This window comes from Ambystoma mexicanum, chromosome 7q (assembly GCF_040938575.1).
Source record: "Ambystoma mexicanum isolate Mex_15411 chromosome 7q, UKY_AmexF1_1, whole genome shotgun sequence".
Classification (NCBI taxonomy): Eukaryota; Metazoa; Chordata; class Amphibia; order Caudata; family Ambystomatidae; genus Ambystoma; species Ambystoma mexicanum.
This window is the reverse complement of record NC_090941.1, coordinates 575,061,853-575,076,871: the sequence shown is the minus strand read 5'-3', so window position 1 is coordinate 575,076,871 and position 15,019 is coordinate 575,061,853. Positions and strand designations below refer to the sequence as shown.

The 15,019-nt window shown below is 42.4% G+C and overlaps 1 protein-coding gene across 1 annotated transcript in view; it reads right to left on the bottom strand.

The window, feature by feature from the left end:
* Positions 1 to 2,563: 2,563 nt before the first annotated feature.
* Positions 2,564 to 15,019, bottom strand: part of FOXO1 (forkhead box O1) — a 119,094-nt gene continuing 106,638 nt past the window's right edge. Inside the window, exon 3 of the mRNA XM_069640729.1 lies at positions 2,564 to 5,534. The gene's annotated coding sequence lies outside the window, so the exon portion shown is untranslated. The remainder of the gene's footprint in view (positions 5,535 to 15,019) is intronic.

Below are 15,019 nucleotides of genomic sequence, written 5' to 3'. Positions count from 1 at the left end.
TCACAGGTCGCAGTTTGCCAGATAAAGGTGCAACACCAAACACTGAATATGCAAGCCCACGTAAACAACCTGGTCTCAACATCAGCATTTTATCTCAAACTGTTAGCTCAAATTCGACCGCTCCTCTCTAAAAAGAGCTAGGAGACAATAATTAGGGCAGTTATCAACATATAAATTGATTATTGTAGCAGCCTCCTAGTTGGTACCAGAAAAGGAGACTGCGTGAGACGCCAAGTTCTTCAAAATAGTGCCATGGGAACCATTGAAAGATTGAAGAGAAGAGACCATGTCGCGGAAGCCAACAAAACCGTGCATTGGCTACCAATAGAAGCAAGAACTGAGCTTGTTGGCTATAACACATAGGTGTTCGGTAGGGATTAATCCAGAATATCTGAGCGATACTCTAGAAAGGAAACTGGTGCAGGGAATATTAAGGTCTAATGACCAGAACCTTTTCACGGTTCCTAATTCTAAACGTACACTGGTCAGAAACAGCGTCCTTTTTTCAGCCGCGCCAAGGGCATGGAGCACTATTCCTCCAGACCTATGTGAAATAGCTTCAAATGAGCAATTCAGGAAAAAACAAAAAACCTTTTCGTTTAGATGAGTCTCTGGATTCCCTATCCCACTCCTCATGTAGCCCTGCAATCTTCCCCCCTTTTTATCTAACTTGTACAGACTCTCTGTCTTTGTCCTTGGTCTTTGTTATGTTTTGTGGTTCTCCTCCCTGCGCCTCTATGCCTCCTTTCTTGTTTGCATTATAAATGTATTAACATAGCATAACATGAGAGCAGAATCCATGGAATGACCGGAACGGAAAGCTGCATGCAGGGGGTCTCGAAGTTTGTGGATGCCTAAGAAATTGGTAAGATGGTTGAACACAACCCTTTCAAGCATTTTAGAAACGTTTGGAAGAAAAGACAAAGCGCAAAGGTTAGGTGGTAGGTTCAAGTCAGCCCCTTGCTTTCTTAGGAGAGGGTTGACTATGGCTGTTTTGAAGACAGGGAAAGCAAGCTGAGCAGAAGGACAGGTTGAAGACTTCAGCAAGGTGAAAGGCCAAAAAGGGGCAATAGGCTTGACTAGCTGACGAGCAAAACGGTCTGAGGAGGCACATGAGTGGTTAGCCTTTATTAGTAGAGACAGTACTTTTTCAGTATTACTGTGACTAAAGTGGGAGATAGGTAGACAATGATGGTAGAGTAGGCCGAGTGTAAAATGTAGGAGCAGGGAGTGTGAGGAAGGTCAGGAGAGAGGCTCTCCTTAGGGAACATTTTTGCAGCGAAATATTCAGCTAGGTCATTAGTTTTGAAAGTGGATTGGATAGTTATAGACTTAGGAGGAGTGAAAGGATGGTTGGACGAGTCAATGAAAGTTAGGTAGAATTCCCTTTTCTCACAATCAAGAGTGGACTTGAGAGAGTTTAGGGCAGAGGGGTGGAGTTGCAGGTCCTCATGCGAGTGGGTACGCCTAAATTTGCATTGCAGCCGAAGCATTTCTGTGCGGAGAGCGCCCATGAATTGGGTGACCCATGGCTGAGGATGTAGAGAATTGGGGGTGAAGGCAAGCAGTGGCAAGTGAGAGGAGAATGAGTGAAGAGTAGAGCGAGTGCAGGTATACAAACAATTTCCTTTTATTGAATTGGATCTAGAAAATAAATTACACATTTTAGATAGCAGCAGCAGCAGCAAAAGGATGTTCTTGTAAACTGATAAAATTCTGACCATTGTCACCAACAAATAAAATGTGTAGCAAGACATAGCTGCAGCCATTTTAACAAAGCTCCAGGCTGGGAATGGAGCAGCACACATAGGCTTTGCGGGCTACAGCCTGGGCTCCTCATTAACAGAAAAGATACTCCAGCAACAATTGAGAGCATTGCAGCACATTTTTTAGGGAGCCACTGGTGCACCTCGTCATTCTCACAAACATGCTGCAGGTGGTGTGCATTTGTTAACAACAGCAGTGGGTCAGGCCAAAGTGTGCGTGTGTGTTGACACAGTTGCACCAGGATCCCCTGCGCATGAGTTTGTGACTGCAACCACGTCCCCTGCGTTTGGAAGACCTCCAAGTGAACAACAGTAACCACCTTTCACCCTCCCACATGGTGCCTTCAGGGTCAGTGTGCGTACTTTAGTTATGCAAGGCTGGAAAAGAGACAATAAGAATGCCCAAGCAAATGAGGGAAGGGCCACTTCAGAATGAGCACTCACAAAGTTAAAACAACACATTCAGTTCTAAATAAGGATTCTTTCAGCCCCTTCTAGAGGCCAATTTATACATACTGCAGGGAAAACAGGACAGATTGCCAACTGAGCAGGAGGTTCAAATCTGGTAACTATGCTTTGGATAATCCAGTTTCTACGGTTGTTTTTGCTCCATCTTCACCTGAATTTACGTACATTTTGTATTAATTCCTCTTATGTTATTGCTACCAGGGTATCACATCTAAATTAACTGAACAATATGTCAAAACCACAGACACCCATGACAATAATCTACGTATACAGCCCATTCAACACCATCCATAATTCTTGTGTCCATTAAGTACAATGTAACTAGGCACTTATCAGAAAATATCTAAATATGAAACTTTATTATGAATGTTATAGAATTTCAAGTTAAGCATATGCAGGATTTTATTTCTCTGCACAAGAGTACAACCAGCAATATTTACATGCAGACATTTTAGTAACTTCAGATCTAAAAATATCCCTTTGAAAGTAGGCCAGTTTTAATGCAAGTAAACTTTTGATGGCTTGTAAAAGCCAGTTACCCCTCAAGTGTAACTATTACAAAACATAAGAAAATTGTGTTTAAAATCAGTTATAAATTAAGAAACCTAAAAATACCATCATGAAAAGCGAACTTCAAATCAGTACATAACGTATCGATATACATCCAGTGGTTTACCAAGTGCAAATTTTATATAATTTTTAAATTGGTCCCATATTTTCTTATTCCTTCCAAAAAAGATTGCATGTTGAAGCTGTGCAACTAATTTATAAACCAAATCATTTTTAAAAACTGTCATGTAAACTTACGAAAGCAGAAATTTCCAATAATAATTATGTTACCTAAATAAACATATTTATGTAATATCACTGAAACAATACATCTTTCTACTTAAAATATTTGAATAGGTCAACAGTACAATATACTTTACAAACCCAGAGAAACAGATCGACAATATTTAGATTAGGGCAATCTGTACAATGTATTTCAAGAAAATAATTTAAAGCAATTCTTACAAAAAGAAAATCTAGCACGCAGTACTGGAAACCAATAGTGTTTAGTTTTCGGTTAATTGCCCTTTGTTGGTTTTCACTGCATCTAATAGAATGAGTTGAGGTGAATTGCAATATAGAATCTCAGTGTCTTCAGAACTAATACAACATGCCCAAGCCTACATGTGGTGAAGAAAACAAAATAGGTCTTCCATTGTAGTTTAAGTGTTGCAAGAGAAAATTGGATACAATTTTAGCTAGGTCAAGTTTAACCAAAGAAATTGAAAACCAAAAAAATGGACTATTGTCAAAAGGTAGACAGCTAATGTAAGGAAAGCCCTTTTAATTGAAAAAGACTGCAAACGAAAAAAGGCTCAATTACTAATATAGTCAGGTTTTGGCTTACTATGGTGACAAAAAGATGCTACATTAGTAGTCTTGGATCAACCAGAGTCTGAACTTTGCATCTTAACCATTTTATTATGTTCAACTTTTTGTAAATTTGACACTTTGCTTTATGGGTACAAATGATAGGAAAACAAGGTTTTCCAATGTTTGAGAATAGAAGGCTATCCTACGAACAGTGGATTTATGTAAGACTTTATATTACCACACTTTGTGTTTTTATTTGAGTATATGTTTCAGGGAAATAATTTGCTGTATTACACCACTCAAACAATTAAGAAAAAAATGTCACTTGACAATTTTTGGAGTAAATGTGAATACTTGGACTAGTTCATGAATTTTGAAGTCTAAGAAGATTTTAGGTTTGCTCATTTATTTGATATCCACTTTGTACGTAATAAAACCGCTGCACTGGAGATGCTTGCAACTGTACCAACACACACAACCATTACAAAAGGAGTTCACAGCTAGGAGTCAGCATTTTCTTAAGCACAACCTCGTTTACTACACATAGCACATGCCTTGATAATCTAATAAAATGGTCTTTCAGATCCCAAGCCATTATGCCTCACTGTGCCACAACATACTGAAATGCAAAGGTCCAAAAGAGGTCTTCATAGCTCTTTCCGTGTTATAATGATGAATTAGGAAAATTAATAAATCAATAATTGGATCTACATGGAACAATTAACCATGCATTTAAACGTTCTGTAAACCTGCTCTGTGAATACTAGACATTTGAAAGGAGCTAGAATATTCGTAACAAAATTAAATTACTTAATTAAGAGTCAAGTTGACGCATTTCAATAATTAGAAATAACATTGGTGGAGAAGGTGTGTGGATTTAGAAGAGTGTTCAGCTTATGGGTTCATAAACATTAGGACTGCCAGGAAATAAATACAACATTGAGCATCTATCAACAAATGTTTAACACTTCATGGTATCCATAGTTGTTATGGAAATCAGTAGCTACAAGTATACAAAAAGGGACTATCAAACACTTTTTTTTAAAATGACAAAGTGGAAATACAAAAATGTTTATAACTGTACATCAGTTTTTTTTTGCAAAATCGTTTCATATTTACTTTGCAGTAAATGAGGTTTAATATGTATAACGTTGCGTTTGAAAATCCTTGCTAAATGGATCACTATTAGAAGAATCATGTACCAGTAAGAGCTATTATGTCTACAATGTGTACTTAACAGGTTATAAATACTTGCAAACATACTAACGCAGGCAATATGTGATCTCTGAATTAAAGAAAGAAAAAATTAACAGGAATCAATGGATACAAATTAAATTACAGAAATATTTTTCATTTTGAAGTGACTAACATGAACATTCATGTTTCTGGAAAACACGATCACTTTTAGGCTTTGCCCTCGAAACCAAAAAGAGCAGGATACCAACTGATTGGCAATGCTTTGCCATTTAGTAGCAGTTTGGAACAGTTCACAAGACTGTCACTGGAACAATGCCATGCCATTAATGTCTCTAAACTTGCCAGTTATACAAACAGAGGTACTTTTAATTACAGTTTCACTTCTCTTTAAAGAAACATCACAGTTTAATGAATCTTGAGAAAGATGTTCTAGGGCACAAACCTTACTTTTAAAAAAAAATACGCATGTACAAAATCTAGAAACACAACATGATGCTAAATTCTATTCTGCGATTACATGGTGTGTAGTGAGTTTGACACTTCATATTAAGTTCTTATCGAAAGCAGCACACATTCAGAAAACCTGGGGCAAACCTCCTGTAATGGAAAAGAATACTCGCTGCCATGTTTTGCAAACACAAAAAGAATAGTGATCAGGAAAATTGAAGGATGGTGAAGAATGTCTTTGGACTTCTTTTCTTGGTTCCTGGGTGTCATACTCTTTCGTTCTATCAAGACTATCTGTAAGAATGTAATGGAAAAGATGCAAGGTCAGTCCATCATTTAATAATACAATATATAAATATACAGTTTGCAAATAATACTTTCACATGGACAGTACATTCGCTCTGAGGGTTCCATAAAGTACTTAAAGCCACTCTCAGAAAATGCCTTGCCATTTCTGCAAATGTCCCAGATTGGATTCAAAGATAAATGTTTATTTTATTAAAGACGCTGCCAGTAGTTCAGTTATTTGCCATCATTTTGATTTAGAGCACCGCTGTACTTTCAATGCCATATCTGGAAAAGGGCAGGTGAAAAGAAACCCCTCGTTTTTCAGGACATTATAAATGTGGTTTTAGTCTCAATCAGTACCAATTTTAATCTTATGGTGAGCAAAGAGTGATAGCGGGTGGCGGGGAGAAGCAATGCTTGCCGGGGTATTCTGTAAAAATCATTAAGGTTGGCTTTGTTTCTTCAATCTTTCTATGGCTATGCAGCCATTTAGCAAACACTTACCATCCTAAATCAACACAGAAATCGAATTTCAATTTATTATAGCCGAAGACATACTAGCCAACATGACCAATTCCAATTTGTAGGTGCATATCCAGTCCTGTTTTTCTTTGCATCCGGGGATTTGCAGTTCCACTTTTCACCATTATAAAACTCGGACAAGTCCCAGAATGCAAAGAAAAAAACAGCACTGGATAAACACCTACAGATTGGAATGGGTCATGTTGGCAGGTATACGAAGATCATACAATTTTGCAGAGGTTAAGCTTGCCTCAGTGTAAATGTGTACAGCTCCCAGATTTTAGAAGGAAAACATTAATTTAAAAAACGTGGGGGTGGCTCATTTTCTTAGCGATCAACAGTCGCATCAAGGTATACTGCAATCTCAACAGTAAACTAAGTATACAAATGCCAACAACGTTCATGGCATGGCAATTAAAACACAGGGTGATAGAACACAGCCAGTCTGATAGGCAGTAGGAATGAAATGCTATGTACCACATGATGAAAAAACAGAAAGGACCATTTTATTTTGATTTAATGATTGAAACTAACAGGTCTAACAATGAAAGCCTGAAGGAAGCGTCAGACATTACACTCTGTACTTTGTAAATGCAAAATTGACCAAACGCACAACGAGGCAAGGCCAAACATGTCTGCTGGTGAACATCGCAGAGGGTGCACACATAGTTCTAGTGGGCATATTACTGCCTCAAACATTTTGCAAATAGATAACCTTCTAGCATATCCAAAATATAAAAAGTACAGGATAATGAAACACTAGGGGTCCCCAAAGCTAAACCCTGATCTACTCCGTAAACCGCAGCTAACTGAACTTATCTGTTCAACTCGAATAGCTGCTCCATTTCATACCCTAAATAAATGTGAGCACGCGCTATTACGATATTAAGAGAAGATGTTGTTTAAGTAAGGGCCGTCTCAGGAGTTTTTGGTAATGAGAAGATCCAAAAGTTCTTCCATCAAATGCATGCATCCAGCATGATGATCAGAGGGGTTTTCGCGTTTGCCATGGAATTCCAGTTTGAGAAGAACATTGCACCTGGTAGGATGTTTATCTGGGGCTCACCTTGGAGGCAGACATGAAAGTACCAGAGTGGGGTTGGTGACAAAGGAACAAAGGAAGCAGGACATTATTACGTCATGACAGACGCTGAATGGGAACTGCATAGTGAAGTGTCAAAGGCCACAAATAGAAGGAGCAAAAACCTTAGTGATTCAAAAATCTAACACCAGAGTCCCTTTCCTCTATGCCTGCAGGATCATGATATGTGTCATTTATAACGCGCCTTTGCACAAGTATTTTTAGGCGCGACAAGAAGGGGGGACAGAGGGAGGACAAAACAACAATCTTACTAGGCCTTGTGTCATTCAGATTGCGCAGGTACAGGGAAGAGAGAAGGGGAGAATTGCCGGGAGCTGGGGTGTGCAGGTAACTCAATAAGTGCTGCAGCAGGGTGGCTCATAAGTGCAGAGACAGGGGACTTTAGGGTTGCAGAAACTGATCTTTAAGTGCTGGGGGAGCCAGGAGGCAGTGCAAAGGCAAATGGACATGCAGGAACCTGGGCCCAAGTTTCAGTGGGAGGCCAGGTGACCAGTTTGCAGAGCAGTCAGAACATCAGCAAGGGAGAGGAAGAGAGAAAGTAGAAAAGGAAGGTCTTGAGTTGCTTCCAGAACATGAGGTGGTTCTGCTCAAGTTTCAGAGAGGCAGGGAAGCTGTTCCAGGGTGAGGCCCCAGCAGAGGAAAGAGATCTACCCCCCACTCTCTGCTTGGAGAAGCGTCTGACCCTCAGAGAGTTGGAGGTGGATGAGCGGAGGCCTCAAAAAGGAACATGTTTAGGAAGAGAAAGTTGGAGGTAGTGCGTTCCTAAGCCCCAAAATGCCTTGTGGACGATGCAAATGGTCTTGAACTTGATCCTTGCAGCCACAGGGAGTCAGTGGAGAGATTTGAGAGCTGGAGAGATCCGATCCCTGAGCTTGAGGCCAAGGACAAGTCTTGCAGTCCTGTTCTGGATAAGTTGCAAAGGTCAAAGAGTAGAGACAGGCAGATTTAGAAAGAGGCTGTTGCAATAGTCCAGCCTAGAGAGGACCAGGGCTCTGGAGATAGTGAGCTTCTGGGGGAAAATGAGAGAGGGCAGAATACCTCGGAGGAAGTGCAGCTGATAGTGTGACTTCTTAGAGACGTCAGAGATGTGAGGAGAGGGTGGTGTCGAAGATGACACCAAGATTCTTAGCCCCACAGGGAGAGAGAGAGAAAGGGGAAAAAGGGGAAAGAGAGAGAGTGAGAGAGAGAGAAAGGGGAGAGAGAGAGACAGAGAGAGAGAGAGAGAGAGAGAGAGAGAGAGAGAGAGAGAGAGAGAGAGAGAGAGAGAGAGAGAGAGAAGGAGGGAGCAGGTGTCCCAATGAGGAGGATCTAAGTCTTACTGGCATTAAGGCAGATATTATTGGCGGCACACCATTCCAGAATTGCGGCCAGACAGCCTGGTATAAGAGAAGGAGCAGAGGTGGCTGAGGGGAGCTGGAAGGAGAGCTGGGTGTCATCTGCATAACACTGAAAGTTAGAGCAGAATGTAGCGATGCAGTGGGCAAGAGGTGCCAGGTAGTAGTTGAAAGGCCAGGGAGAAAGACTAGACCCCTGGGGAATGCCATGGTGAACAATGGAAGCGGGACCAAAGTGCTCTGTGCAGCAGCTATTTCGTTTAGAAAAAGAATCTGTGGTCCCGCTTAGCCTCATTGTGCCATGCTTTGCAGACTGCTTTATCACTCCATTAATCTACTTTGCATTTGAACAGACCATCTAGAACACACTATGAGGGAAATATACAAGGTAGCCATTAAGTATGGTTCCAACCATATCTTTAATACAGTAACAAACTCGTCATGGTTAATCCAGCCACAACCAAATTTGTCCTTATTGGTTTCCCAGCTAAACAGCAATTTGTCCAAAAATGTCTCATTTATAAAACACCTTGAACGATTTAATCCGCACATCTCAGATTCAGCAAAATCCTTAGGCTTCTCTATTGATAGCAGCCACAAACACATAGCCAAGAAGGCCCAAACAGCTTGACTCCAAATCTTCACCCTTCGCAAAATAATCCCTTCCTCCCGCCGCAGGATCTCTGGACCATAGTGCAGGTACTTGTGGTCTCACATATCGATTGGTGAAATACCCTATGTCGGACTCCTGGCTGCTCACTTGGTTCCCCCAAAATAAGTCCACTACGCTGCAGTAAGTCTTATTATGGGTGTGCAGAAATTTGACGGAATCACCCGTCCTACGAGAACTACATTGGCTTCCTCTCCGGGCCAGGATACTGTTCAAGACTGCATGCATCATCTACAAAGCAGTGTACGTACCTGGCTCCTAAATTACACACATAAGGTGGCATATGCTCCTTGCAAAGCAGATCGACCAGTCATCTCGAATCACATATTAGTCCGCAAAAAGGATCCACAAACAATCCACCCACCCTCTGGAACTAGATCCCAGTATTGACGCGAAATGCCCCCATAATTCTCCAATTTTGCAAATATCGTATTTTCAACAGCACCAGACCATGGACTAATCCCAATGCATGCACAGAATGCAACTCACAGTACTGTGCTACTGTTAAAAGATGCCAGCATGCCCAAATGCTGGCTATCCAAACCTTGTACTGCGCTCCGCTGCGCCTGATCTAGATCTGAAATGGCCAGCACAAACAGTTTGAAAACCTACTCTAGATAGTCTGTTCCTACTCCACTATACAAACATTTTCTTTTTTAAATAGACTTGTCCTTCGTTTCTCCCAGGGTTTACAACAGGTCCCTTCGGGATCTTTGACTCCTGAATTTATGACAGGTCCCCTCCTGGACCATGGGTCTCAGGATTCACGAAAGGGCCCTCCTGGATCTTGGGTCTCAAGATTCACAACCTATCCCTCCTGAACCTGGGCTTGTCCCTTCTGGAACTTGGCACCAGGATCCAAGAAAGGCCAGTCTCATATGCCTTGGGTTACAGCATGCACAACCAGCCTCTCTCATAGGCCTTCTTTTACAGCATTCACAACAGGCCTCTCTCCTAAGCCTTGGGTTTGAGGGCTGACAGAAGGCCTCGTAGGCCTTGGGCTCAGCCTTTACACCAGGACCCCCTCATTGACCATGGCTCCTCTTGCCAGGGCCTGGAACCACTTAGCGTTCACCAGCAGTTGCTGGAGGAAGGACCTCGGCTTTGACTATTCAATTCCGGCAAGTAGTTGAGAGGAGCCCTTCTGTTAAGCCTTGCTCTGCCTGGTATTCCAGGACGTACAGCTCTCCACCTCACCTCCTAGCCTCGGCAGATTTGCACTGTTTTCAGTTTGTTATTAGTCGGGTTACGGCATTGGTTATTGACTATTGATTCTATTAGCTCTGCCGTGGAGTCTGGGGTTGCAAAGGGGTAGAAAGCGTGCAGGTCCATCTTGGAAGTCCTTTGATAAGTGGCCGTAGCTCTGCGGCATCATGCGGTATCCCTGTCTCAGTCTGTGGAATGCTTTGTTTCCGTATGAGGTATCCTGAGAACTAAAGTCGTCTGGCTGATTGATAGTCCAGGCAGCTCTAAGAACGTAACTGTGTATCTCTGGGACTCCCCTTATGGGTATGCAATCCTGTGTCCTTCATGCAAGATAAGCACACCTCCTCTGTCCAGCCAGTGGGCTGCTGGGCAACACAGTCTGGTGGTAGCAGAGCACAGCAACACAAACTCAGGAAATTACTTGAGCAGTCTTATTTTGAGAAGGGGACCAGGTTCCAGTGAGAGCCTCTACTATCACTCTGTGGGGCCACACGGTGCAGTAGCTAGACCACCCCAGTCCACTGTGACTCAGTCTCCCACACAAAGAGCGGGGAGCACCTCAGAGGGGATGGAGGAGGTCTAGAGGGAAATGGGACTATGCACATGCCACTGAAATGAGTTTATAATGATCTATTCCGTCTGTTTCCCTCCATATTTGTTGACGATTTTTAACCATTCATCATACAGGGGAAGTGGCAGTCAAGTAAGACATTGGCCTAGCCAAATTTCTTTTAGAATGAACTGGTCAAACTGAGCATTAGTCCTGCAGCTCTACAGAGCAACATGCCTCTCAAAAACCACTGAAGCTGCCCTTGCACTAGCAGAGGCAGCATGGCTATGCTTTGGTAGAAGGAGTCCCTCATCTAATAGTATTCCAAAATGGATGAGGCAATCCAGTGAAAAATAGAGTTCTTAGCCACTTGGTTTCCCAGGTTAGACTCCCCTCATAGTTCACAGAAAGTATCCAGACCATCCAACGGACCAACTGATAACTAAATGAAACTTAAGGGTCATATAGACATTACATTTTGCAAAATTAATTTAAAGGATTGTTATAGGAAAAAACACCAAATTGAGATGAAAATCACAGAGAACATTTGGGTACCTTTGAGTGAAAGAATGGATAGGGTTGACAGAACAGAGTGCATGGAGCTTGCTAACTCTTGACAAAGGTGAGGATACCAAAAATGACAATGCTTTAGGTAACCAACATCAAATCTACCTTAGCATGGGTTCAAAATGCTGTTGAGCCAAAACTATCACAATATTAAAGCTCTAAAATGGATGATGACTGCAAAGTAGGGGTAAAGGATGGAGTAGGCCATCAACATTGCGCTTAAACACAGGATTTTGCAGGTGGTGGGGGAATGCCAAATCACAATTTGATTCGCTTACAATAATGTCAAATAAGATCACAAATCCACTTTTGCTCCAGACATTACCAGGTTGACCGAAACAAAAGACAACATTGAGCAACAAGCAATCTCTTTACAAAGATCGATAGCAAAAATTGGTCCACTTTCTTGTGTGAAGATATCGTGGCTGCTGACAAAACCTGAACATTATCGTGCAAGAGAACTAGGTGACGATAGGTCAATTATTCAGGGATGGGATGAATGATCAACTCCACCTTCTAACTGAAGAGATCACATCTAGTATGCAGGATAACAGGGCACTGCATAGACAGCTGAAGTAGATGGAGTACCAAAACATGTTGGGCCACCACAGTGTAGTTATAATCAAGTGAACATTCAGAATACATTTGAAACAAGGACATTGAGTGGAATGCAAATAGGGAGAGATATGCCTCTCCCCAGGAGTTCAACCCAATCCCCATCAAGGAGGCATATTTACAGTATTACTTGTTCTACAAGGTGGGGGGGAAGGTGATGAAGTGTGAGCTAGTATGCAAAACATATACAAGACTGCCACAGGGGGCAATTCTGCCGAGACAGTTGACCTGAACTGCCGCAAGAGGATACTGTGTAAATTCCAATTCCAAAACCAGTGGTGCCAGACTGCAAATAAGCAGGGAGTAAAAGGCACAAATCTGTGAATCTGCGGAAGGCCCATTGTAGCACCCCCTTCTGTAAGAGGAGGAATCGGTCGGTCTGAAATGGTGTGTCCTGAAATGTGTCGCAGGAAGCAACCATCATGTCATGTATTTCTTGACTTCTAGAGGGACAAGGCAAAGCATTGGCTGGGAAGCCATACTCCATGGTTTGACCTGTTGTAACTGAGTGAGTAGCAGCCTGAAGATTGTTAAAAAAAAAGATTACCAGAAGATATGAGGCTGGGAGTTCACTGAACGCAGTGTGCTGACTAGAAAGTAAACTATTGCACACATCCTGAAAGTCAAGTATCATGTTCCTGGAAATTGAAACCTTGTGTGTCCAATTCAGCAGGCTGAGGATCAGGACGCTACTTATAGGCTGGATGCTCTTAACAGTTAGTCAATCATATAGGTATGTACCAAAAGGAGGACACCTATTGATGAAGAGGCCACTACGGTGAACATATTTTTATGAGAACACTTTTGGAGCAGTGCTGAAGACAGAGGAGGACAGGATACTGGTACTGGGTGCCACCAGCCACAAATTGATGGATTAAGGTGATGAAGGCAGAGTGCCAAATCAGGATGTGGACATAGGGATCCTGAAGTTCAGAAAGGATCTTTGCTAGATTGATTTTGGGTCCATCCGTCGGGGTCAAAGAGAAACTCAGCACCGGTGGAGATGGGACGGTAGTGCTGACAACTGGATATGGCCTACTAGATAACCTGTTCATCCTGGGAGAGGGTGTGGTAAAAGGGCTGAGGCCAATGGCCAGTCAATGTCACTAGGAGCATAGGGGGTTCTTGTGGTAGCAGAGAGACTCGATTCAGAGGGAAGGGCTCGGGTAAGTGTCTCAAAGGCAGAGGAGGAAACAATTGGCATAGCGGGAGCAATCTTAACTGACCATCTCCTAAGGTCAAGAAAATAAGACCACATTCCTGGTAAGGTCCGGAGTATGTGAGAGTGGTCAGAAATGCTCTTCGACCTGGCGGCATGGAGTCGGTTGGCATGCACTGCCTTCAAGGCTTATTTATAGAGGCTTTCGGTTCCCAGTGTTGATTCGTTCCAGTAGCTGGTAGAAAAATGAATAAGTGGGTGGATTAAAGCATTTGCTAAAAAAAAAAATAAAAAAAAAAAAAAAAAAAGGGACATCAATTAACCCTGGTCTGAGAAAGAAAATGTAAAATGTATACACACATAAGTGATTGCTGTACTCCTAGGTACCCTTTACTCCATACTAGTGGCATACTGACTCAGGTATAGGACCGGACCGGTGCCTTGTTTGGACCAGAAATCCATCCAAATTTTAGAAGCAGAGCCACTTAGTATGTGTGCAGATTGCACGTCTATACCTACACGTTATAGCACACATAGCCACCAACCAGTAATTTTCCATCCATCTTTATCGGGAGTAACAAACTGGCCAAAGTAGTGGATGGGAGATTAGATCAGAAAGGGTTTCTTGTTTGGGAGCGGGGTTCTGGCAGGATTACACACAGGTTGTAACACTTTGGAATTCCTTATGCAAATCTTTTTAAAAGTTGAGCCAAGTTGGACTTTTTAAAAAGAAGCTTAAAGATTCTGTTTTGTACGAGTTACCTAAACATCCTCTCATGTAATGGATATTACATGCTGGTTATTTGTATTAAGCTATGCTGGAAGCAAATCTGTGTTCAATGTATTTGTAGTGTTTTTTTTAACGACTTGAAGCGGTTTCCGACTGTATAAAGAGCAGCAATGCCATATAAACATAAACAATAGGCAGCATCTGTGATTACACTCTAGGCAGGTGATTATACACTTGGCAGAAGTGGCGAGTAAAGGAAAGGTTTTCTCACTGTAGTTACTACTGTATACCTAGTCCATAGACCCACTTCCTCTATACTTGTGGGAGTTCATGCTCGCAGGAACGGGACCAGAGCATTTTGGCAGATAGCAAACATTCCCTCAGTTTTGATTGGTTGCGTATATGGGCATGCTGCCACGCCTCTCCAGGTGCTGCCCTCAGCTTCATCCCGCTACTCCCTTTCTATCCCCTGGGCTGTACCCGACGATTAGTTTAGCAGGAAAGGTGGGACGAGGATGGAGTAAGAGGGACTATGGTCTAGGAATTGTGAGGACTCCAATGGAGTCATCACGGATACCCCAGCGGTAACCTCCTCCCACGTGGCCAGGGGATGGCAGCCGCTACCTGATCCATACCCTGAAGGTGGCTGTCTGACGGAGGATTACATGGGAGGGGATAGCCAACGGGGAGATATAATGGCTTCATTGGATAAGACGCGGTATCACCAATGAGAAAGACTCCCTGTTGCCAAAGACCCTGTTGATCTGTTGCCATGCCGCCGTTTTCCCCTATAGGAAAAGAAAGGACATCTTTTCCCAGTACCCTTTAGGCCGACCTCCCATCCCTGACCCTAAAGAGTAAAAGCTCCAAAAAGCTCCCTTTCAATTCTAGTTTTCTTTCCGATAGAACTGATCTTCTATGTAGATTCATTAAGAAAGATCGTTCAGGAATCATGCATCAGACCTCATCAAGGGACTTTAATTCTCACAATCACCTAAATCCTCAGTTAATATCAGTAGACTTCAATACCCATAAC